We start from the raw sequence: 27,230 nt of genomic DNA on the forward strand, positions 1-27,230 counted from the left end.
AGGGCCTGAGGTGCCTGGGGCGAAGGAGATGCCCACCCTCCTGGGTGAGCTGGCACGGGACACACGCTGAGGGGCTACTGGGAGGGTGATGCTGGTATGGGGGGTGGCAGCTGTACCTGTTGATGCGCAAGGGACCTCTCATCAGAGGAGGAGTCACTGTCACTGGTGTCTGCTCCTTTCCCCGCCGTGGAGCTCCCCTCGCCCTCTGTCCCACTGGTGGCTTCAGACTCCGTTGCTTCACCCTCCAGGGCCAAGTGGGTTGCAGCTCCCTCCTGCTCTGGTGCCAATGCTCCTCCGCCTGATGATGCTATTGCACACAAGAACAGGGAGACCACGAAAAGGGGGGGAAAGACAGAAGAAAAACATGTTCAGTGCATGCAACACCACTACCGTTGGCGGACACAACACACAGGGAGCAGCCCTCAGCACTACGCCATGCACTAACAGTTCCTAGAAAATTCACATGACCATGGGGTACGAGGCCTCAGCCCAATTGCTGCACACCTGGAAGTCACAGGAGCCTGACTAGGTGTAGATGGCTATTACCACGAGTAGGGTTGGGGTGCCACAGAGCCTGCCTCACAAGGTACTTTGCCTACCAAGTTCGCCTTGGCCTAGGGGAACCCACGGACCACCTCCCCCACCCAGACACCTCGTAATGCGTGCAGAGTCAGCTGAATGAGAGTGTACTCACCCCCTTGTGGCTGCTGTGATGCCCTCAAGCGCCCATCCAACTCTAGATAGGCCACCGCCAGATCCGGGACATCAGGGGGGTCATGGTGCGACGGGCACCCCTTCCACATTGGGAGGCCATCCCCAGCTGGGCCTCCGCCGTCTTCTTGCTCCAGCGGCACAGGTCCTCCCATCTTTTACGGCAGTGTGTGCTCCTTCTGTGGTAGACACCAAGGGTCCAGACGTCCTTGGCGATGGCATGCCAAATACCCTTCTTCTGGTGGGCGCTGACCTAGAGGAATGGTACAGGGAAAAGGAAATTACTCACCCGTCCGGACCGTCATACTCATTGCCCACCAGTTCCCACCCATGCCCTGACGCACATACACTCACCATCCGCACATGCAGGCCTCAGCACCCCCATGTATCTTCCATCCACACCACTCAAAGCAGGAATTGCCCATGCAGCATGCTCACAGTGTACTCACCTGTTTGTCTGGAGGACCGCACAGTTGCGTGTACTTGGGGAGGACCCCATCCACTAGTTTTTCCAACTTCTCCAAAGTGAAGGCAGGGGCCCTTTCCCCGGACAGTGTAGCCATTGTCGCTTCCAGACACAGGTCACAGAAGCTCTTGCAGTGTAGGTCCTCTCCTGTTGAAGGTCAAGTATCAAGTGAGTAAACAGACAGAAAATGGCGGTCACGTCCACGGTGGTGCGTACCGTCACCGCCGGCGTACATCGTCATTGGCTCCTGGGACCCATAGGGCCCAACGTTAACCAATACAGAATTACGCCGCAGTCTTCGATCGCCCACCGCGATGGTGTACAACGCCAGCGCAGTTACCTCATATTCCCTTGTCCCAACTTACAGGTCAGGCAGCCACCATTTCAGGGGGCCACATGGGATGGATAAAAACTGCGTCACACCTATGTAGGCCGGGAATACAGACAGGTACTGGCACATTGCGGATTAATAACGTTTCTGCAAATAATCCATTGTGATACCTCAGTGTTGGATGACTCTCTGCTCGCTGTTCTCCTCCATAGGGCACGTCTGCTGGGGCAGGTGATGAGATGGTGGCATCCTCTGGTGTACAGACCCCTGGTGGACCTGTCAACAATGGAAGAGAGACACATCATAATCACATACAGACTTGATCGTGCAACAATCCAGGAACTGTGTGCCCAGTTGGAGCCAGACCTGACGTCAGCTATCTGCCATCCCACAGGGATTCCCCCTCTCGTGCAGTCCTGTCTGTACTCCATTTCCTGGCCAGAGGGTATTTTCAAACAACAGTGGCCATGGCATCAGGGATGTCCCAGCCAATGTTCTCTAACGTGTTGCCCAGAGTGTTGTCTGCCCTGCTGAAACATGTGCAGCTACATCGTTTTCCCTCAAGTGGAGGATTTGCCCACAGTGAAAGGTGACTTCTATGCCCTGGGACATATCCCCAACATCATTGGTGCCATTGATGGTACACATGTGGCATTTGTACCCCCCCTCAGGAATGAACAGGTGTACAGAAACCGGAAAAGCTACCATTCGATGAATGTGCAGATGGTGTGTTTGGCAGACCAGTACATCTCCAATGTGAATGCCAAGTATCCTGGCTCAGTGCATGACGCTTACATTTTGAGAAATAGCAGTATCCCTTATGTGATGGGGCAACTCCAGAGGCACAGTGTGTGGCTAATAGGTGAGCCTAAAGTCCCCACACAGTTCCATTTGGTGTCTGGGTATGGGAGATTCCCTAATGTTTGGAGGATGTCTAACAGTTGTCCCTCAATATTTGCAGGTGACTCTGATTACCCCAACCTGTCATGGCTACTGACCCCAGTGAGGAATCCCAGGACAAGGGCAGAGGAACGCAACAATGAGGCACATGGGCGAACTAGGAGGATAATAGAACGCACCTTCGGCCTCCTGAAGGCCAGATTCCAGTGCCTCCATCTGACAGGTGGTTCCCTATACTACTCACCAAAGAAGGTGTGCCAGATAATCGTGGCCTGCTGTATGCTGCACAACCTGGCTTTGCCACGCCAGGTGCCTTTTCTGCAGGAGGATGGGCCAGATGGTGGTCTTGTGGCAGCTATGGAGCCTGTGGACAGTGAAGAAAAGGAGGCAGAAGAAGAGGATATCGACAACCGAAACAACATCATCATGCAATACTTCCAGTGAGACACAGGTAAGATGATGATACTGCTTCCCACATCTCATACTATTGTTGGAGCTAGCATAAGTCTGTCATTTTCACTCAGTGTATGGACCCTGACTTGTCACTTTGACTTTCCATTTCACAGATCTGGGTCTCACTTTGTGCCCTCTGCTATGTTTACTCCTGGCCTACAGCTGTATTACATTGGTATGTGAACAAGTAAATTGACATTGCTATATTCCATAGATGTTGCAATTACACATTTGTGAAAGCACAGACTGACTCCAGATTGTTTTGTGATTGAAGTGTGTTTATTCCTGTGCAAATAAGTGGAGGGGGTTGTAAAATGGGCTGGGTTGATAGTGGAGGTATGTCCATGGCAAAGTCCAGTCTATTTGTTTCACAGGTGCATTGTCCAAAGGGGCACAGGAAGTGGAGCAAGGGCAGTTTAAGGATGGACAGGGTGACATAGTGGGACAGAAGGGTGACATTCAGGGGTCTTATTTCCTGGCGGGGGTCTTGACAATGTTCTCTGTCTTGTTCCTGGATCTCATGGACTGTTTGCGGGGTGGTTCTCCATCTGCAGGGGGGGGTGTTGGTGGCCTGTTGTTCCTGTGGCGGTCCTCCTGTCCACTAGCGCCGGCGGAGGTAGAGGGCTGTTCATCGTCCAGGCTAATGTCAGGGGCCTGTTGTTGTGTCACAGTGACCCTCATGGTGTTGACAAGGTCTGCCAGCACCCCTGCAATGGTTACCAGGGTGGTGTTGATAGACTTCAAGTCCTCCCTGATCCCCAGGCAGTGTTCCTCCTGCATCCGCTGGGTCTCCTGAAACTTGGCCAGTACCATTCCCATGGTCTCCTGGGAATGGTGGTAAGCTCCCATGATGTTGGAGAGTGCCTCGTGGAGAGTGGGTTCCCTGGGCCTGTCCTCCCCCTGTCGCACAGCAGTCCTCCCAGCTTCCCAATCATCGTGTGCCTCTGTCCCCTGAACCGTGTGCCCACTGCCACTGCCCCCAGGTCCCTGGTCGTCCTGTGTTAGTGGGGTTGCCTGGGTTCCGTGTAGTGGTGGACACACTGCTGATTGACGTGTCCTGGGGACAGAGGGATGGGCCTGCTGAGTGGGTGCTGTGTTGGTGTTTTCTGAGGGGGGAGGCTCTGTGGGGGTTTTTGACTGTGTCAGGGGAACCGACTGTCCCGAGGTCCCTGATGGGCCGGGATGGTCATCTTGATCCAGGCGTGCAGAGCTGCTGCCATCACTGTGGGTCTCCTCTGTGGGGGGACTGGATATGTCTGGCACCTCCTGTCCGGTGACGTTGGGTAGGGGTCCTGTTAGGGTGTAAATGTATAGTTATTGTATCTGTGTGTGCCATCTTGAGCAATGGATGAGTGACCCTGTACTCCTGTGCTTGCATTATTGGCTTGGTCCTTGTGTGATTGGTGATTTTGGGGTATGAGTGAGTCTCTGTACTGGACATGCTTTGGTGATGGGTGTCCATGCATTGGTGTTACATGCAGGGCTTGGTTTTGGGATGTGTGGGTTGTGTTAGTGGGGTATCTGTGGGTTGTTGGGGTGATGGGTGTGAGGGTAAAGGTGGCGGTATGTGATGGCATGCAGGTGGGGTGTGGGGGATAAAGTAGTGAAGATATGTCTTATCAGAGTTCAGTCCGCCTGCTTCTCCTGCGAGGCCCTCAGGATGCATTATTGCCAAGACTTGCTCCTCCCATGTTTTTAGTTGTGGGGGAGGAGCTGGGGGTCCACTGCCAGTCCTCTGTACAGCAATCTGGTGTCTGGATACCACAGAACGCACCTTCCCGCGTAGGTCGTTCCACCTCTTCCTGAAGTCATCCCGTGTTCTTGGATGCTGTCCCACTGCGTTAACCCTGTCGACAATTCTGCACCATAGCTCCATCTTCCTTGCAATGGATGTTTGCTGCACCTGTGATCCGAACAGCTGTGGCTCTACCCGGATGATTTCCTCCACCATGACCCTGAGCTCCTCCTCAGAGAACCTGGGGTGTCTTTGGGGTGCCATGATGTGGTGTGGGTGATATGTGAGGTGGAGTCTGTTGTGATGTGAGGGGATGTGTTGGTGTGTGTTGTTTGTGGTGCGTAGATGTTGTGTAAGTGATGGTGTTGTGTGTCTGTGGATGCTGGTGTTGTTTTAGGTAGTCTCTCTCTCTGGCCTTCTCTCAAAATTTTGGTAGTAAGGGTTTGTGGGTGATGTGGGTGTGTGCTTTATATTGGATTGGGTGTGTGGGTGTGGTGTGTATGTGTGTCAGGTGTGTGTATTTCGATTTCTCCAATGTGGTTGTGTTTTGTAAGTGTGTGTGTATTTTGAGCGCGGCGGTGTGTAACCGCCAATGGATTACCGCAGTTGAATGACCCTCGCGTTGATTTGTGGGTCGTGATAGTGTGGGCGTATTCCTGTTGGCGTGACGGTGTCGGTTTTGGTATTGCCAGTTTATCACTGACCTTTGGTGTGGCGGACTTGTGTGGGTGTCTGTATTGTGGCAGATTCCGAGCTGTGGGCCGTAATACCTGTAGCGGAATTCCACAGGCGCAGCGGTATGTTGGCGGTCTTCTGCACGGCGGAAAGCAGGATTTACCACCAGGGTTGTAATGAGGGCCACAGTCTTTGTGGTGGGAAACCTGCTCACTGCTTCTGGAGAGGGCTATGTGCCCATTCCCCTTTTCTGGGAAGTGCAAGGTCACAGTCTTTGTGGTGGGGAACTCACCCACTGCTTCTGGAGGGGGCTCCATGCCATTCCCTTTTGCTGGAGAGTGCAAGGTCACAGCGTTTGTTGTTGGGGAACTAGCACACTGCTTCTGGAGGGGGCTCCATGCCCATTTCCTTTTGCTGGGGAGTGCAAGGTCACAGTCTTTGTGGTAGAGAAATCACCCACTGCTTCTGGAGGGGGCTTCATATCCATTCCCCTTTGCTGGGGAGTGCAAGGTCACAGTCTTTGTGGTGGGGAACTCGCTCACTGCTTCTGGAGGGGGCTCCATGCCCATTTCCTTTTGCTGGGGAGTGCTAGGTCACAGTGTATGTGGTAGGGAACTCGTCCACTGGTTCTGGAGGTGGCTCCATGCCCATTTCCCTTTGATGGGGAGTACAAGGTCACAGTCTCTGAGGTGGGGAACTTGCCCACTGGTTCTGGAAGGGGGCTCCATGTCCATTTCCCTTTGCTGGGTCATGCAAGGTCACAGTCTCTGAGGTGGGGAACTCTCCCACTGGTTCTGGAGGGGGCTCAATGGCCATTGCCCTTTGCTGGGGAGTGCAAGGTCACAGTCTTTGTGGTGTGGAACTCGCCCACTGGTTCTGGAGGGGGCTCCATTTCCCTTTGCTGGGGAGTGCAAGGTCACATTCTCTGAGGTGGGGAACTCCCCCTCAGGTTCTGGAGGGGGCTCAATGCCCATTTTCCATTGCTGGGGAGTGCAAGCTCATAGTCTCAGAGGTGGGGAACTCGCCCACTGCTTTTGGAGGGGGCTCCTTGCACAGCAGTCTCTGGAGGATGGCCTACATTGCCACTGCTGGAGGTGAGGGCTGCACCGTCTCAGCTGGAGGTGAAAGCTCCATGACCACTGGTGGTGATGGTGGGGGTACCCTGCCATCCTCTGCTGGATGTGAGGGCTGCTGTGTCTCAGCTCTGGAAGGTGCCTCCGTTGGAGGCAAAGGTTGCTGTGTTTCAGCTGTGGAGGGTGTCCCCTGTGCAGCCTCTGCTGGAGGTGAGGGCTGCTGTGTGGCAGCTGGAGGTGAGGGCTTCTTCACTTTCATGGCAGGAGGTGAGTGCTTCTTTGTTGTCCTGGCTGTTGAAGTAGGATCCTTCCACTTCCTGGCTGTTGGTGTGGGATCCTTCCCCTTCTTGGCTGTTGGAGTGGGATTCTTCCCCTTCCTGGCTGGTGGAGTGGGATCCTTACCCATCCTGGCTGGTGGAGTGGGATCCTTACCCTTCCTGGCTGGTGGAGTGAGATCCTTCACTGCCTTGCCTCCATGACTAGGAGGTGCCTCCACTGTCCCTGTGGACTGTTTGGCTAACATGTTGGGCTGGGTCATTGGGACCGTGCTCTTACGGGCAGGACGGGGGGAGAGAGGGGGAGAAAAGAGGTCAAGTTGGGCAAGGAAAAGCTTCTTATGGACAGTGGGGTGGGATGAAGGAGGAGGGATGGGAGTGGAGGATGAACAAATGGTTGTTGGAGGAGTACGTCTCCTGTACTTGGGTGCAGGTGCATGGGCAGTGTGCTGATGTGAGGTGGATGGCTGTTGGGTGTCTGAGTGACTGCATTTGTGTCCTTTAGGGGTGGCAGACAGGGTGGGAGAGGATACAGGGGACGCATGTATGGATGTTGTGGAGTTGTCTGCTAGTGAGATGTGTTTGCTGATTGGTGTGGTGTTGCTGGTGATGGATGTTGAAGCAGTGCATGAAGGTGTGAGTGTGGACATGCCTGTGAGAGAGTGGAGGAGGAGGGGGAGACAGTGGAGGCAGTGGATGTGGCTGTGTGTGCAACTCTCTAGTGTTTGTGTGAGTGCTTATGGGCTGAAGTGTGGTGCTGGTGTTTGACTGTGTCACCCTTGTGTGATGTCTTGAGTGCATGCTTGTCTGCATACGTGCATGGGATGGGTTGGGGTTGAGGGGTCTGGGACTTTGGAAGTGGTAGTTGGAGGGGGACGGTAGGAACAGGGACAATGGCTGCCATCAGAGAGGAGGCCAGAACCTGAATCGATCTCTGTTGAGTTGCCAATCCACTGTGGATGCCCTACAGAGATGGATCTCAGGAGGTCAATAGCCTCCTCACTCAGGGCAGCAAGGCTCACTTGGGCAGGGCCTGAGGTGCCTGGGCTGATGGAGATGCCCATCCTCCTGGGTGAGCGGACACGGGCAAATCGTTGAGGGGCTACTGTGAGGGAGGTGCTGATATGAGGGTGGCAGCTGTACCTGCAGCTTGGATGGTCACATAGGTGTCTCACACCACCAGGGAGCCTCCATCAGAGGAGGTATCTGAGTCTGTGTTGTCACCTCCTGTCTCTGTCGTGGTGCTCCCTCGCCCTCCGTCCCACTGGTTCCCTCAGCATCTGTGGACTTTGCCTCCTGGGTCCTGTGGGATGTAGCTCCCTCTGTCACCGGTGCCCCTGTTCCTCCACCAGATGATGCTAATGCACACATGGACAGGATGACAGAAGAAAAAAGGGGGGAGAGAGAGAAAGGGAACACTTTGTCAATTATAGTACCAACACCACAGTTGGCGTACATAGTACTATCACACACAGGGATCAGGTTTGAGCACTATGCATTGCACTGCCATTGATTTGGGTAGATGCCACAGCAAGATGAGAGCCAAACACCGCCAACTGCACCCATCCTGGGACCCACAAAGCCCTGACTGACATGGAAATCAAACAAGCTACGTTACCTGCATTTACCATACACCCATTACCCTTGAGGTGGATCACGCTGCAATGTCTGGCCTGGCATTAAGGGGCACACACTGACTCACACGCAGCACCCGGATCCCATGCCACCTACCAATTATTGTAGTAATGCCCACTCTACTCACCTCCTTGTGGCTGCTGTGATGCCCTCGAGTGCCCATCCAGCTCTGGGTAGGCCACCGCCAGTATGTGGGCCATCAGGGAGTTCAGGTTCCGATGGACACCCCTTCCTCGTTGGGAGGCCATCCCCAGCTGGGCCTCCACGGACTTCCGTGCCCAGCGTCTCAGGTACTCCCACCATTTCCTGCAGTTGGTGCTTCACCTGCTGTAGACCACCAGGCTCTGCACGTCCTTGGTGATGGCACACCACAATCCCTTCTTCTGATGGGCGCTGACTTTCAGACGAAACACAGACAGGCGAACACCATTACCCATACAATACAGCCTGTCACACATATGGCCCAGCAATCCTGTTTCCATCACCATTGGCACACACATTGTCTGGCGCCCACCATGTACACTACCACCAGACATCCCCCTCAATGACATCATGCTTGCACACACATCCCCATGCATCCTTCCCACATGCATCGTGCCCATGGTGTACTCACCTGTTGGCCAGGAGGCCCATAAAGCAGTCCATGCTGGGGTAAGATCCCATCCACCAGCTGCTCCAACTCCTCCAAAGTGAAGGCAGGGGCCCTTTCTTCGGTCACATGGGCCATGGTAGTTTCCAGACACAGGTCACAGCTGCACACGCAGTGAGGAAACAAGTGAGGATTTGGATATAGAATGACAGCCACGTCCCGGTGGTGTATACCATCACCACTTGCGCAGATCCCCATTGGCCACTGTACTCCGTAGAGCTCCATATTAGCCAATGAGGAATTGCACGGCGTTGGAAGACCGCCTTCCACCTTGACACTAACGTCGACGGAGTTACCTCACTTCCACCTGTACCAAGATACAGGACATGCGGTCGCCATTTCATGGTGGTGGACAACGATCAGATAAACCATAACTGCGTCATTGCCTAAAATGGCACATACATTGCCATTTTCACTGTCCCATCACATTGATGCCATTTGTACACTGAGGTGGTGGTTCTATTGTTCAAATTGTGACAGCATACTCACTCTTTTGCCCCTTAGATACCTATTGCTGCGGATGAATAAGAGGAGGAGACAAACCCCCGTGTACAGACCCCTTGTGGACTTGGCTATGCCTGAGGACAGGCACATTATACTCACCTCTATACTGGACAGGGCCACAATCCACAATCACAGAGCTGTGTGCCCAATTGGAACCTGACTTGACATCAGCCATCTGTCATCCCACTGGGATCCCCCCTCTTGTGCAAGTGCTATCAGTCCTCCATTTCCTGGCAACTGGTTCTTTCCAAGTGATAGTAGGCTTGGCAGCAGGAATGTCACAGCCAATGTTCTCAATCATGCTGGAAAATGTTCTGCCTGCCCTTGTGAAGCACATGTGCAGCTACTTTACCCCCAGATAGACGATTTGGCCACTGTTAGGGCAGAATTATTTGCAATCGGTCATATCTCCAATATTATTGGGGCAATTGACTGTACACATATTGCGTTAGTCCCCCTCCACTCCAGAATGACCAGGTGTTCAGGAATTGGAAGAGTTTCCACTCACTGAATGTATAAATGGTGTGCCTGGCTGACCAGTAAATCTCTCACGTCACTGCCAAGTATCCTGGGTCGGTGCATGACACCTTGTCCTGAGGAAAAGCAGCATACCAAATGTGATGGGCCAACTACAGAGGCACAGAGTGTGGGCCAGAGTCCCCACCCACTGTATGTTAATGTATGCCTTGAGGTGTTATCCCTATAGGATTGTGTGAGGCTAAAGTTTGTCCTTCACGATTTGTAGGTGACTCTGGCTACTCAAACTTTCGTGGCTCCCGAGCCCTGTGCGGAATGACAGGACAGCGGCTGAGAACCATTATAATGAGGCAAAAGGGCGGACCAGAAGAATAATTGACATGACCTTCGGCCTTCTGGAGGCCAGGTTCAGATGCCTCCATCTGACAGGTGGATCCCTGTGCTACAAACCCAGGAAGGTCTGCCAGACTGTAGTGGCATGCTGCATGTTGCACAACCTGGCCCTCAGATGGCATGTGGCTTTTTTGCAGGAGGAGGAGACTGGAGATGCAGTGGACCTTGAGGATAGTGAGGATGAGGAGGCAGAGGAAGAGGATGTGGACGACAGATCATCAGTTGTACGTCAATACTTCCGATGACACACAGGTGAGACAGTGGAACTGATCATTGCTCTGAATATTGATTTCATCTGTGTGACTGTGGCATGATGGCATTCGCTTCCTTTGCATATACACTTACTGTTACCTATGGCTTGTCATCTTACAGATGTTGGTGATATAACAGTGTCCTGATGTGATTGCTACAGACAGATACAGGTTATTAATTGTATGTTATCACAGAGTCCATATCATTTGCACCAGATGTGACTGTTCCCCTAAATGCACATTTTCAACACATAAAATACTATCAGTCAAGTTGTGTTCAAGGGTGTTTATTGTGGTGATATAACATTGAGAGTAAAGTGCAATGGAATGGGGTGATGGTAGAGGAAAGTCCAGGTTATTGTTCCAGTCTGTTTGTAGCACAGGTGCAGTATCCCAGGGTCCATAGGAAGGGGAGCAAAGGCATTTCAAAGTGGACAAGGTGACAGGGTGGGACACAAGGGGGACAATCAAGAGAGTCTAATTTCCTGGCAGTGGTCTTGGCAAGTGTCTCTGGCTTCTGTCTGGGTCACAGGGAATGTTTGCGGGGTGGTTCACCTTTTGCAGGGGGAGGGGTGCTGGTGGCCTGTGGGTCCTGTGGTGGGAACTCCGGCCCACTAACTGCAGCAGAGGTGGTGGGCTGGTCAATAGACTGGCTAGTGGTAGGGGCCCGCTGGTGTGCTGTCCATTCACTCACTCATGATGTTAGCCATGTCTGCCAGCACCCCTGCTAGGGAGATCATGGTGGTGTTGAGAGCCTGAAAGTCCTCCCTGATCTCCTGATGGTGTTCCTCCTGCAACCGCTTGTTCTCCTGCATTTTGTCAAGGATCTGGCCCATTGTGTCCTGGGATTGTTGGTAGGCACCCAGGATCTTGGTGAGTGCCTCCTGGATAGTTGGTTCCCTGGGCCTGTCCCCACCCCGGGTACACAATGATCCTCCCAGTGTCCCTGTTCCCCTGTGCCTCTGTCCCCTGAACGGTGTGCCCACTGCCACTGACCCCAGCTCCCTGATTGTCTTTGGTGTGAGGTGGGGACCGGAGTCCCTGTAAAGGTAAGGACACTGCTGATTAACGTGTCCTGGGGACAGAGGTGTGGGGACACTGGGTGAGTGCTGTGGTGTTGGATACTGATGGGGAGGCTTTGTGGTGGACTGTGAGTGGGCTAGGGTGACCAACTGTTCAGTGGTCCCTGATGGGCCAGGTTGTTGATCCAGATCCTGAAGTCCAGAGTTACTGTCATCATGGGGGCATCGTCTGTTGCGGGACTGGTTTGTCGTGGCACCTCCTCTCCGCTGACATTGGCTGGGGCACCTGCAGGGATGTAAGTGATGTATTATGCTTCATGCCTGTGACATATTGTACATCCCTAGCTTCCCCTCTATCGTTGCTGTTTCCCTGCCACCTTGGTTTGTGTTTATTGATGTATTGTGAGATTGTTAGTTTCCCTATGCTGTGCATGCTTTTGTGATGGGTGTCCATGCAGGGCTGGTAGGGCTGTCCATACATTGGTATTGAACGCAGGGCTGGGCATTGTGGTTAGTCAGATGTGTAGGTGCAGTGTGTGAGATGGAGTGGAATGATGGGAGTGAGAGTGAGGGGGTGTGATGGCATGCAGGTATGTGGGTTGATAAGCAGTAAATGTTGACTCACCAGTGTCCAGTCCTCTGGCAACTCCAGTGTGCTCCTCTGGATGCAGTAATGCCAAGAATTGCTCCTCCCTTGCTGTGAGCTGTTGGGGAGGAAGGGGGGGTCGACCACCAGTCCTCTGTATAGTGAGCTGGTGCCTTGCTGCTATGGAACGTACCTTCCCCTGTAGGTCATTGAACCTCTTCCTGATGTCGTCCCTTGTTGTTGGAATGCTGTCCCATGGCGTTCACCCTGTCAACGATTCTCCACCACAACTCCATCTTCCTGGCAATGAATATCTGCTGTACCTGTGCTCCAAACAGCTGTGGCTCTACCCTGACTATTTCTTCCACCATGACCCTCAACTCCTCATCTGTGAAATGGGGGTGTCTTTGTGGGGACATGGGTTTGTGTGTTGTGTATAAGTGTGTGGGTGTTGGGTAGTGTGTTTGGGTGTGTGTAGTGGTTTGTGTGAGGGATGTATGGGTATATGTGGTGTGTGTGTCTAGTGTCGCAGTGGTCTTGGTGTCAGTCTGGTGGCAATGATTTGTATTCGTAAAGGGTTGTGGGTAATGTGGGTGTGTATTTTATAGTGCTGTGGGTGGGTGGTGTGGTGTGTGAATGAGTGTCAGGTGTGTGTTTTTGGTATTGGCCAATGTTGTGCAGTTTAGTATTTGGGTGTCCATTCTAAGCGTGCCGGAGTGTACCGCCATGGTGATTAGTTGGTCATGATGAAGTGGGCGTTGTTTTGTTGACGTAACGGTATGGGTGTTGGTAACGCCACTTTAGCACTGACCTTTGGACTGGCGGATTTGTGTATGTGCCAGTATTCTGTCGGATTAGTGTGTGTGTGTCATAATATGGAGAACAGATATTCGCCACCGTGGCGGTATGTTGGCGGCCGTCACTGTGGCGGTAAGCAGGATTTACCGCCAATATCATAATGAGGACCATGGACTTTTTTGGTTATTCTCTACTCAATAATTTCGATGGTGTACAACTGAATAAATCAGAAGCAAGCAATATCTTCTGATAAAATAAAGGAATTTGACTTTATACAAAAACAATGCTAGTATCTAATGCACACTAAAGATTGTGCTGTGATTATGAATGCACTGCACACAGTTACTCAGGTTTGTGCTAGCAGAAAGTGACACAAAGCAGTCACTGCTTCAAAAGGTCATTACAGAGGTGTTACTGTGGTAGATCAACAGAAACACCCATAGGTTTTGACGCAAGTACCACTTACTCGAAGCAGGTGCCAACAAGGCACAGCCCATTCCCATAGAATAGGCCAACCCACATTTGCGAGGGTACATTTTTGTTGACAGAAGTTGAAACTTTGGATGGGAGGACTTTTGCCATTGGGCTGAAGTTATCTGTCACAAGAATTGAAGGAATTGTTATTTTCTAACCCGTCATTTTACATTTTCAGGGGGTTGTGGGTAATAAAAGCATGTTGGCATTCATGTGAGTCACATTAGTGTGGATTTCTGTCTGTCTTTAGTTTTCAGAAACCTCTGGGATTGGTAGGTTGCCCCGGGTGCTAGCTGACCAAGCCTAAATACTGTAGACATCACAAATGGAAGATCCCCCATTAAAAACATCCCCAGTATCTAATGCATGGATCATTGCACAAACTCATGAAAAATCCACCCGTATCCCACAATTCTAAGCAAAGAAACCCCTGTGTAACACAAATTTGGTCCATGCAGTGGCAGGGATATACTCCTGTGGATGACTGAATAAAACTACTATGTTTTAGGGAAATTAATGAAAATCGGATACGTATCTTACTTGTCACACTGTTCTGGTAAGCCAATCAAATAGAAGGCACTCTTACACCCAGCAAAATAAACCATAGGATGTGCAGATTTAAAAAAAAGGTTGTGTCATGCTTTCCTACTATCCCTGGGTAATACCATATACAAACAAGCATTGGCATAGCCAATAGGTCTTGCCTTTGGGACCTTATAAGTGTTTAGCCATGCAACACATTATCCATTACATAAGCCATTAAATACATAAAGGTTTGTGGTAAATTAATTGTGGGAGACATAAGTAATATGCTGTTGAAATAAATATGTAAGGCCATTAGTAATAATTATTGTTTTGTCATAAATTGATAGATATCTTGCTTAAGTACTAGAAAGCCTCATACCAGGTGATAATTATGTGCAGATTTGCTTCAGTGTTCACACAATCTCACAATGCATGGCAGGCACAGACATATATCCATTTAACACCAATTACTCGCCTGTTGGATTTCCAAGCATTGCCAGAACATCTATAGCACACAGAAGCAGCCTGTGCAGCGCTTTAAAGAGTTGAGAAAGCATATTCCATGCCCTTTGCAGCCTAGAGGTAGGACAAATAATTGAGATAATGGGCACAGTTAGTTGTCCTTTATGTGCATAGGGGCCCCACTGACTTTTTGTAAAGAAACTTGTATTTATGGAGTCCATTAGTGCATTTTCTTGGCTTTGTGGTGCTGTGAATAAGAAAGGTAATACTGAAGTGAGGTAACTGGTGAGTGCCACGAGAGAGACATGTGTGCTGTACTGTGGACAGTTAATAGAGGTGTGATCACTGGAGGATCAGCCATATGCTGCGAAAAGTGTAAAATGGACAGGTTCACATTTAGGTATCTGTGACATACACTGGACTAATTAGGAGCTTTGACATGCACAACTGCTGCCTGAGTTTGCAGAAGAGTGAGTGACAATATCCCTCCCCACATACTGCCCTTTATAGCATTTGATGAATGTTGCCATGTTTTTGGCAGATAAAGCAACTTTGGCATAAGTGCATTATTTGATACGCCCAGGATCACATGGCATGGCAAAACTTGGAAGAGAGGATAAGAAGCTGTGTTTATTTATTTCACAGTTGACTAGTTATTGGGGGGGTGATTCTCACCCTGGCGGGCGGCGGAGGCCGCCCGCCAGAGTTCCCCCCTCCAAAATACCGCTCCGCGGTCGAAAGACCGCTGAGGATATTTTGGGTTTTGCACTGGGCTGGCGGGCGACCGCCAAAAGGCCGCCCGCCAGCCCAGTGCAAAACACCCTTCCCACGAGGACGCCGGCTTAGAATTGAGCCGGCGGAGTGGGAAGGTGCGACGGGTGCAGTGGCACCCGTCGCGTATTTCAGTGTCTGCAAAGCAGACACTGAAATACAAAGTGGGGCCCTCTTACGGGGGCCCCTGCAGTGCCCCACGACACCCCATACCGCCATCCTGTTCCTGGCGGGCGAACCGCCAGGAACAGGATGGCGGTATGGGGTGTCAGAATCCTCCATGGCGGCGCAGCGAGCTGCGCCGCCATGGAGGATTCATTTGGGCAGCGGAAAACTGGCGGGAGACCGCCGGTTTTCCACATCTGACTGCGGCCAAACCGCTGCGGTCAGAATGCCCTGCGGGGCACCGCCAGCCTGTTGGCGGTGCTCCCGCCAACCCTGGCCCCGGCGGTCAGAATGACCCCTTGGGTGACATCTTTTTCATATCCAGTCCATTAAAGATTTAACTATTGTGAGATTCCCCAGTAAGCTTGTGTGGTGCAGAGGCTAAAGGTGCTAACTTTTGTTTTTGGTCACCCACACTCATTGCCACAATGCTTCATAATCGGGTGGTTTACACTTTCGGTGTGTGTGCCTGGAATCGTGGTTGAACAAAGAGGGGAAACTTCTCAAAATATACATCAGTGACAAACTGGTCGGCTGGAAATGAAGATTCCTGAATACCACAGCAGTACAGAGAAAATGTCTAGACTAAGTTTAACCAAAGAAGAAAGCACCTCCGATCAGAGAGAAGTGGGACATACGTCTGAGTGCATGCAGCTCTTAATGTAAACATGGGCAGTGCCAAGGTTACAAATGCACCTGGGCGGTTGCTGCAGACAAATGTTCAATGGAAGTGCTAGGGCGCTTCACACGTGTGTGAGAGGTCATGAACCTCAATTCCACACAGGACTAAGTGTTAAGGGGACATGCTGGCAGTACAGCTGAGATACAGCAAGTCTCCACAAATTTTTTTATCAACTTCCGCCTGCTTCTATCATCCGAGGCCTGTCACTGGCAAGGGAACCACCGGCCCTAATGCAACGAGAGTTAATGTCCCCTCTCCACTCCCGTGAATGATCTGGTAATGAAAGAGAATCATAACTCGGAAGGATGGACCTCGGTGTCACTGCACCTGCTGCACGATGAATACCTACGCCCCTGATTCCTGACATCAGAGTTACATAAAACTGTCCTAGCGACCCCCATCGGCACAGCTGCATCACAAATTGCTCCCAAGGCCATACTAGAAGTCACCTGGGTGTCAAATTTAAATGAAACTAGGGGAGGGAGTAAAGAGCTCGGTCTGAACGTAGTCTCTCATTAAAGCTACATGTGCGACATTCAGTGAGTTAAGCAAAACTTCACAAAGCCTTGGATGCCACGGCAGGATTCGGATGTTTATAGGAGACACTTAAAGCGTGCACGGGCGAGGTGCCCAAAACCATACACTGCATGAGGCAAACCATTCCACTGTGCACGCTCTACATCCTGTAATGGGATCCACTAAGCCTTGAAACCCTATGCTGCAGTAACTGCAAATAAACACAAGAATCGCACAATGCACTCGATTCATAAACCCCGGCGATCCTTTCTTCGGATAGCACCAATGCTTTGTGTAAAGAACGCACTCCGCGCTGCACCACATGGGCTGCGTGGAGTAAATCCGCCTTCAGAAGAGCACAGACTGTAAAAAAGCAGCATTGGCAGGCTGCTTTGACTCTTGCAGCTTCACTGTAAGAGAAGTTCTGCCTGTCGTTAGTGTTGCACTGCATCCTGGTACTTGAAGTCCTAGGTTTTTAGAGGATTACAAATCAAAACTACCATTGTCATAAATTAGATTAAAAAAACATAAGATGGTGAATAAGTTATTCACCCTGGCACGAGACAACTACAGATCTGCGCCCGCCTAGTACTGGCAGAGAGGCACAGAGGCAAGGCTGCCCACTGGGACCCTTGCTCACTTTAAACCATATGTTCGTGTGGCCGGATATTGTTCATTGTTTCTAACAGCGGCATAAAAGATTTGTTTGTAGCGTGCTCTTGGACAGATCTCAGCTCTCCTTTCCAGTAGGATCTTGACCTACATATGGGTGAAGCAGGGGCCATGCTGGTGCTGGTGCTGGCACTGCAACAACCACACAAACTCAGGTACGATCCCCGGGTTACACAGCGTACGGTGTATTTGTAAATAAATAATGCCATCAGCTGGGATCGGCAATCAAATTAAAACAAGCATTTGGAATGCAATAGTCTTGTGTTTGCTCGAGTTAGAGCTCATAGTGTTGTAAATGAATGACTGGACTTTTATTGCCAGACAGCCTGAAAATAACAAAAGGAAGAGAGCGAGGGTGAGCTGGCCCTGGAAAAGCCCCCCTCTGCTGTGGTTTATGTTTACAGAGGGAGCTGTTGGGGAGGAGGGACTGAACAAGCACCCACACTGTTGAGGTGAAACAGGCAAATGCCAAAAAAAAGTCCCTTACAGAAGAGATAAGCAGGACATAGCGTAATTACACAGTACTTTGTGCTGCTCCCAAAGTGAAAAAAGGTAGGACAAAGAGGCAGAACTGACCACTAGCAAGCAAGGATTTTTGAAGGACACTGCAACTAACAAATCAGAACACTGAAACTCACTCTATTGTATACTTTAGTATACAGCAGGCCGAATGCTAAGGCTCGACCTAAAAAGGTAGCCTAAGTCAGAATTTCACTGTTTTTGAATTTCCAAAATGCTCTGCTCCCAGGTAATGACCTATGTGCACTCTAACCGCAATATAAATTCTATACACACTTGTTACCTCCATGCTCAAGAAACACAGAGAAACAATGTTTGGGACCAAGCTCTTGCAATTCTATGTTTCCACTATATCCACTATGGAGACTGAGGAGTACTATCATTTTTTTAGGATTTTGTGAAAAAATGGATGGTAAAAGTTTGACCCAGGACTGTGTAGTTGTTAAAAATTAACCTATCTAGCTAGCTATATATATATATATATATATATATATATATATATATATATATATATATATATATAAAAATATAAATATATATGTATATACATATATATATATATATATATATATATATATATATATATATATATATATATAAATATATAAATTCAAAGTTCAAACGGGAAACCTGACCATTCTGAGGATAACATAACATCCATTCTATTCCTACAATACCAACAGCAGACGTGTTGTTTCGGCAGCAAATTGCCTTTCTCAATGCTGGAATTGCACAAAGCATCACGTAATGGATTTAAGTAAATTTTTTAGCATTCCCATTGGGTAATGAGTCATAAATAAAAAAAGACGGACTGTTGTTTCCCTGTACATTCCTTGGGCCAACAGACCACCACCACAGCGTGGTATAATTCAGTAACAAGGAGAGTAGCCTTCATTTAATTCTTAAATTAATGCACAACCTTGGGATACATTGCCATTAACAGATCTCAAATCAAAAAGACTGTGCAGTGTACGTTTAGAGAAAATAGAACTACTGGAGTATCAATTTGTTTATTGACATTGCATTTGTGATTGAGTGCAAATATACACGCTGTGATGGCGGTATGCTGGCTGTTGCATACAGTGAGCATTCTGACTGTGATGACAGGGGGCCTCTGCACTGCCAATGACATGGGCATGGCATGAGCGGTGCAGGGTCCCCTCTGTGGCCCAGTCTCTGCCTTTCCTCCAGCCTTTTCATGGCAGCATCCCAGTCATGAAAAGGCTGGCAGAAAGGCAAGTTAAGATCTGCACGGTGTCCTAGTTCCGGGCAGGTCTGTTAGGACTTTGGAAGGGGCACCCCTTGAGTTCACAGAATATCTCCTAAGGAGGTAGTGTACCAAAGCAGAAGAGCAGCTAAAGGCATACAAGGGGAAAGAACAGCTATGGTAAGGCACAGAAAACAGGAAAGTGAAGGCAGAGCAACCTTACTGTGAATAAATAAGGAACAGATCAATAATGAACAAACACTCTGGGGTTATCACCAAGGTTGTACACAGGGTAGGGCTCAGAATTTCCCACAGCAACAGGGAACGTCAATGCCTCTGTGCAGATTACTCTTACAGATAGTCATCCCACAAGCCAGAAGTGGCAGCAGAAGTGATTCTGTCTCTGGACCCTTAGGACACATACAAGGATTTTACTTACATACACGAGACTAGCCCTTGTGGTCCAGCTGGAAACACAGTGTCAATTCCTGGAAAACAGCAATAGCACACTGTCACTGTTAGACACTAAAGACTGGATGCAACACTAGACAAAAGATGGGGTCTGGAATTGCATCCTAGAAACCACAAGCCAAACCCAGTACAAAAGAAAACACTTATACACAGGTGAGAACTGATAGTGCACTTACCAGACATGGTGACCCAAGAGGAAACAGAAGGAACAAACTAGAAGGGAAAGGCAGGAACAGGGAACAGGCTCCAGCCGAAGCAAAAGCAGGAACAGGACTGGAAAATAAGGGAGCATGCTCTGGCTGGAACAAGCTGCAACAGGGCTGGGAAACAGAGAACAGGCTCTAGCTGGAACGAGCAAGAACAGAACTGGAATACAGGGAGCTGGAACAAGCAGGACCAAGACTGGGAAACAGAGAGCAGGTTCAGGCTGAAGGAAGCAGGAGCAGGACTGGAAATCCGGGAGCAGGCTCTGGCTGAAACAAGAAGGAACAGAGCTAAGAAACAGGGAGCAGACTCTGGCTGAAACAAGCAAGAACAGGGCTGAGAAACAGAGAGCAGGTTCAGGCTGAAGCAGAACAGGAACAGGAATGGAACACAGTCCAACAAGGGTTTTGGTACACAAAGGAATCGAACTCCAATGCACGATGAGGAGCTTCAGGAAATGGCAGCTTACAAGCAGTTCCAGGCAGCAGCGAACCCAGGGTGGAGTCACACGGCTGGGATGCACAAGATAGATGACAGGTGTGTGCAGTTTCAGTCTCTCACAAGTCCTAGAGGAGAGAATCCAGTATGAAGGAACAACCAGACTTTTCCCATAGGAAGCAATGGACAGAAGATTACAGGTCTTACCGACTACCAGGCAGTGCATTATGGGACCTGACGTCCATGGGAGCAAATGAAGTTCTTCTATAGCATGCTATATCAAAGAGGGAAGCAAACAGGAGTCAGAAAGGGACTCTGGGTGAGTGTTAATGGTGATTCCCAGGCTACAGATAGTCTGTTTACAGCACCCCCTACGGATGGGACGGCAGAGTCGTAACACACAGTGGAGCTGACATCATCACTGCTGTGCTTGACAATTGCTTTCACTGCCGCCAACGCATCAGGATCACACAATCCTGGCGGTAGTGTCGGTCTTGTGGCAATCTAACCACCAGCACCACAATCTGGCAGTTGGACTGACAAGGATACAGTGGTCGGACCGCCACCGCAGGTTTGGTGGTATTAGGACCGCCATAATCGTAATCAGGCCCTAAATGGCATTGTGCATTTGCATAACTACCTTGCATCCCCCTGCTTCTACAAAGCATATTCAGGTATTCTAAAATGTAACATTAGCATGCAGCAGTTTCCAAAAACCTAAAGTAAAATAAAATAAAATAAAATATGAAATCAATACATCTACACATACATTATGTATGCATAATTTGCACATGATTTGCCAAACAATGCACATGAATAATCAGGAGGTTTTAAACTAAAACTTGTGCATTCCATAGTTTGAACAAATATTTTTATACCTTTGTGAATCTGCCCATTTATAACTAAATATGGTTCAGAACGAGCTGTTATTTGAAGGTGATTGTTTAATATGTATGCTGATTGCAGTGCGGTATTTTGCATGCCTGAGCACATTATTTATGACATATTCAATTGAGTTCAGTAACCATTCGAAGGAGTCACACACGTATCATCAGGTTCCACAACCTTAGCAGACTCACCTCCCCAAGAAGTGTTAAATTTAGCTACGTAAGCTGTGGTATTCAAGGCTATCATGGGAAAAATTTAGAGTTATGAAATTGAGCCACTATATGATATTTCTAGGTTTATCACATCTTAGGGAACATAACTCTGGAAGATTAATAAAATCTCACCTAAAACCATCTGGTCCAATACCGAAAGTTATTTTTATCCAATTGTGTCCTTTTCCTGACCGAAAAATAACCTTTAAAGGATTCATGGTTCCAGTGCTAACGGTGTTTAATTGATTTACATGCCCTATATGTGTGCCTGATTTAAGTTCAAAATATAATTAAAATATGATGGTGCACATTTTTAAAAAAGTCTATGCAAGGCAGCACAGCATCAACATTTGCTACACTATGTTGTGTTAGGGGGAAACAAATCACAGAGCCATGCCTATTAAAATTGACATGTTGTTGCTGTCATCCTCTCTGCTGGCGCTCGAACAAGGCTGCTTTGCTTTGTGAGTGTGTCTAGCATATGGCTTGCCCTGGAAGCACACCTTTCAGTACAAATTCTTATGAATAGACAAACCTAGTAAAAATTCCTCTGCATAGACAAAGAAGATTATCATGCATTGAACGTGTGCTTTACAAGTCCGTGCCCCAGCAAAGTGCCTGATGCTGCTTAGATTTTTTATACGGCTATTAAAATAATCCCCCCAAAAAGTCTGACCCCTTTGTAGGGTACAGAATTATGTGTCTCTGTCCCAGAAATTAGCCAGATTATGTTCCTATTTAGGCTTAAAAAACTCCAGTGTCTGGCTCCTTGCTAGGGCGCAAATATTTCACAATGCTTCTCTTGGACAGAGTAACATTGCGCAATGAAGGAACAGTTTGAAATTGAATCAGGAAAACATGATTAGAAAGGAAAGGGCTAGGGAGCTGTCCTTATCCCTCTACTTCTATGGCCCATTTCTTCGTTCAGTTCTGTTGGATAGGGTGGGAGAGGCTGGGATGCTTCTCCTTCCCTCTCTCCCAGCTCCTTATCTCCTACCAGGACACTAAAGTAGATTACGAATGAAGGCCTAGATAGGGAAGCAGAAGGCAGTAACAGCTGCCCATACCCTCTAGTGTAGACCTACTCATCAGTTTCTTCCCTTGGGAGGACCTGGGATGGGACCTTCCAGACCCTTCTGATATGTGTATGACGGTGTACGGAATCTGGCAAATATTTGAGAGGGATGAGAACCCACCTCAAGTAATAATCACAATTCTTGTGTGGGTGAAAGAATGAAGTTACTAAATAAACCTGAGCTCAACCCTATTTCTATTCTGAGCACTTCTATAGCCAACGGGTCTCCCAGCGCTCTGGGTCGTCAGGATCAACACTATGGGGGTGATTCTGACCAGGGTCGGCGGGAGCACCGCCAACAGGCTGGCGGTGCCCCGCAGGGCATTCTGACCGCGGCGGTTCAGCCGCGGTCAGAAGAGGAAAACCGGCGGTCTCCCGCCGGTTTTCCGCTGCCCTTCTGAATCCTCCATGGCGGCGCAGCTCGCTGCGCCGCCATGGGGATTCAGACACCCCATACCACCATCCTGTTCCTGGCGGTTCGCCCGCCAGGAACAGGATGGCGGTATGGGGTGTCGTGGGGCCCCTGGGGGCCCCTGCAGTGCCCATGCCAATGGCATGGGCACTGCAGGGGCCCCCGTAAGCGGGCCCCACTTTGAATTTCACTGTCTGCATTGCAGACAGTGAAATTCGCGACGGGTGCAACTGCACCCGTCGCACCTTCCCACTCAGCCGGCTCAATTCTGAGCCGGCGTCCTCGTGGGAAGGGTTTTTGCACTGGGCTGGCGGGCGGCCTTTTGGCGGTCGCCCGCCAGCCCAGTGCAAAAGCCAAAATACCCTCAGCGGTCTTGCGACCGCGGAGCGGTATTTTGGAGGGGGGAAGTCTGGCGGGCGGCCTCCGCCGCCCGCCAGACTTAGAATGACCCCCTATATATGTTAGATGAACAGAAATGTCTTAAGCTGTTTCCAGAAACTCGGTTCATCCTTGTTCCTCGTGAGTTCTACTGGTAGAGTGTTTCATAGTTTAGAGACCAGATATGAGAATGAACGTTCTCCATTCCTGGCTTTGTTGCTTTTGGGGACATTAAATTAACCTTGAATTGCAGAACGCAATTATCTACCAAAGCAATAGGGACTTATGAGATGTTGCAGCCTCATAACATTTATGGCACATACCAGACAAATTTAAATTAGAGGCAATATGTAAAGTATTTATGCAGCACTAAAGCAGCAAAAATAGAGTAAATGTTTAAAACCAAAATGACACCACAATGACAAAACTCTGGTAAAGGGATATATATTGTTCATTTTTTAAGTAGAAATAGCACCATGAAACACAAAGTACCAATGGTAGTCAATAGTTGCATTAGAACAGGACCTAGGCGCAATATGACGCTTACCCTGAGGCAGTGCAGGTCAGATACACCAACCAGGTTTGTCATCAGTAGATATTTAACCTACTGGCTAAGTCCTTTAAGTCCTTATCCACTATAAGAGTACTCTTCTAAAGCCCTCCACGACCTCAGGGTAGGCACTTAGAGACTCACACAAGAAGGTGCCAAATAGCAGGTCCAGTCCAGGACCAGATGCCACTGACCACCTGGACAGTTGGAGGAAAAGGCATCTTGTAACTTGTGGTGTGTCTATAACTTTAAAAGGAGGTCAGTATCATGACTCCTGGAGTTCATTTATTTGCCCTAGAAACAGGAGGGACAGCAGGTTCAGTTCCCTAGGCTCTTTTCAGGCTTCAGACAGCAGGTTCAGTCCTCCTGATATTCCACATGTCCAGGGGTGTTCTGAGTTGGGTCATGGAGGTGGCAAATTCATGTCTGGCCCAAACTAGCGGGTGGGACTGACCCATGGGGATGCTCTAATCAATAGGTCAATGCTTCCAAGGACTAAATGTACTTACTTCAGACATTTTCAAGATATTAGAAGTCTTCAGCCACACTTGGACTATGATGCCTGGGGGTTAATTGTGGAGAGCTTACTATGGTAATCTTTGTGTTCTCCTACTTATAACTCTAAACATCAGTTTTAGTCAGTCCCCATACCTGCAAAAAAAATCAGAAACAAATGTCTGATGAAATCAGAGCTGAGCTTTCAGCAACCAGACAGAGGATACATTCAAAGTGTTTTGGAATTCTGTTTCCCTTTTTTGAACTGTGCCTTGATACATGTAAAAGCTTAGCAGATCTATCAAGCAGGATGTGACATCCAAGCAGGATTTGACACTAAGATGTAAAGGAGAATGCTCACAGCCCCACACCTCTGGTTACTCCAATCAGTTTTCTGAGAGTTATCCCTCCCACTGAGATTGGTGAATGGCTGACTACAAAGATACAAGGGGAGGCAGGCCCAGGTGTGATTGAGATATGCTTGTGACAGGGAGGTCACCAAGGGTCTGGGAACAGGCCTGTGGGCATTCTGTCCAGGAGAAGACAGCTTCTCCTCACATTGATTTCCCATTGGTCTTGTCCAGAGAGCAGTTCACGCTTCACCACAGGGGAGCCATCAAATGCCAGGTGACAGTTGAATACTCATAGAAAGGACTCCAGAGGATTTAGGCAGGCAAAAGGTACATTTTCTAAAGTACCTTTTCTGTAATAGTTAGACAAAATACAGCTTAACCAGGAGTCCTTGAAATATTTCTCTAGCTGTATCCTAGGTGGAAATAACATGTCCGAAACCTATTATTGTATCTCAGTGCTTTTCCATGAAACAGCAAATGCTGCTACAATGGAAATAGCTGTATGATGCTACTCACTGTGAGGATGCACTTAACATAAACCTTTACATGTCCTATGTTTACATATCATGAACCTGGGAGCCAGGGTGCTGTAGCTCACTCTTACCTGCATGTGTGCACCACAACATTGCAGGGACAATAGGGACCCACAGCCTTACACCCTACCTGTTGTTCTGGATTTTAGAGTACACTCCAGAATTCAGAGAAAGGTTTTGGGAGGAGCACCTTCCAAGATGAAGCTCTTCTTGGCCTTCTGTTCCTGCTCTGGACCTAAAATAAACAGGGGGTGTTCATTATGTGGTCTTGATCTGAAGTCCTTTTTCCCCCAGCCTTCTAGGGTTTATCATTAAAACAGAAAGGTGGTCTACCAGCAAACAACTGGAAGGCCTCATTATTTTTTTTTTTACTTTCTTCATTTTCTCGTCACCTAAGACTTGTGGTTCTTTCTCTTGCACCTACAAAGTACCATAAACATACAAGCAAACAATAAATAACAAGACACAAGTAATACACAGTTTTTTGATGTGGAAATCAGGATAATATCACATACTCATCATCCTGGAATCAGGCGTAATGAACTTGTAGCACTACTATGGAAGGTCAATCGTGATTGACCTGGAGATACTGTTATTAGTGAGATTGTTGGTTTGTATTCCAATGCTTAATTTGTGCTTGTTGTTCCAGTGCAGAACACCGGCGTGTATTTTTGTGGGCCGGTGCTAATTTTTCTGTCTCAAGCATTATATGAGACACATATGGGAAAGATGGAGATGAGAAAAATGAAAAAGCGTCACAATGAGATGAATCAGAAAGCTGCAAGAGGGAGCTGAAAGGGCAGGGAGTGTCAGTAAATGGATTGAAGAGGCCAGAGATGGCTTAGGGATTACGCTGCCCCAGTATTCCATGTTTGCACATTAAATTGGAGCAGCCGCATGTTTAAGAGGAGGCTTTGGGCACCGGCACGTTTTTATTTACAAATTAAGGGCTGCTTATACCACTAAATCTGGGTACAACCGGCATGCAGCGCTTCATAAATAGTGAACAAAAGTCTTGTTTTCTGGAAATAGTAGTCTAGTTGGGCACTAAAAAAGCTAGTTTTCTATAAATAATTAACACAGTCGTCACACGTTATGTTATCCTTGGTAGACACTGCTTCAAAAGGTTCAGCTTCAAAAGGAGCACCAGATTCCCTTTTACATATCTGTTGAGTGGTCAAGAAATCTCCTATTCTGAGCAAGATGTTTTCGCATGTCACTTCTTACCTGTATACATTTTTATTTTCTATTTGTTAACCAAGTTCCTAGTACGAATCAGGTTTTCATTTTTTTCTCTTTCGGTGGTCAATTGGGGTAACATGGGTGTCACTGCTCTCTGAAACATCAAGGCCACAGGACTTTCACCTGTGGTTGAGTGGGAGTGTCAAGAGATGAGCTCATAGAGTAAAATTCAATACTGTTTGAAATTGAGCTTCTAAAGAGTTGCATGCTGCACTGCCTTCTTTAGTGTACTATCAAGATTCTGGTAAGAGTAGTAGCAGTATATTTCCTTTTTACTGGATCTGTTAGCCAGCCCTATTGTTTCTAACAATACATAGCAAATTATGATTGTCTTTGACTGTATTTTAAAAGCCTGGTTGTATCCGTCTTCAGGGTTAATGCTCCATACAATGTATAACTTTCTTTTGCATGGCAAAATTCACATGCTTCACACCGGCTGGACTTGAGATTTTACTCCACATACGCCAACTGTTGACTTTGCACTCCAGCGAAGGTACACATGGCACCCATGAGCAGTTTGCTTGAAACACGGCACATGCCCCAGGAGAGTGCTTTCTTCTTTGGATTACTTATCCCTTATCTCATCACAAGTTGTAGCATCTTCCCCAGCCTGGGTACCCTCCAATGACAAGACCACACACAGAGCTGAAAATCACACGTCTCTATTGATTGTATCAATGAACTTCAACATTCTAAACCAAACTTTCATTACATTCTATTCTAGCGATTACATTACACTGATATGGAGCCCACTGGGAGCTGAAAGGTTCTGTTCTAAATCATGCAAGACACTACAGCAACAATTAATACTTGTTATAAAATAAAATGGGCTGGAGTAGCATGCTTACTTTTAAAAAGGAGTACTTGAAGTAAAGCACCCAACCAATGCAGATGTAATGTGTTTGTGGTAAGCATACCCAAAAATAATCAAACCTTGGAAACAGGCTCACAGCAAGAACAGCATCTCATCCTACCAGAAAGGCTGAAGTGGTATAGAAATATGCTATGTAAGAAATAGACTATTGTTGGGATACTTGTTCTAAAATGTAACC

The sequence above is a fragment of the Pleurodeles waltl genome, chromosome 2_1, assembly GCF_031143425.1.
Source record: "Pleurodeles waltl isolate 20211129_DDA chromosome 2_1, aPleWal1.hap1.20221129, whole genome shotgun sequence".
NCBI classification, from domain to species: domain Eukaryota; kingdom Metazoa; phylum Chordata; class Amphibia; order Caudata; family Salamandridae; genus Pleurodeles; species Pleurodeles waltl.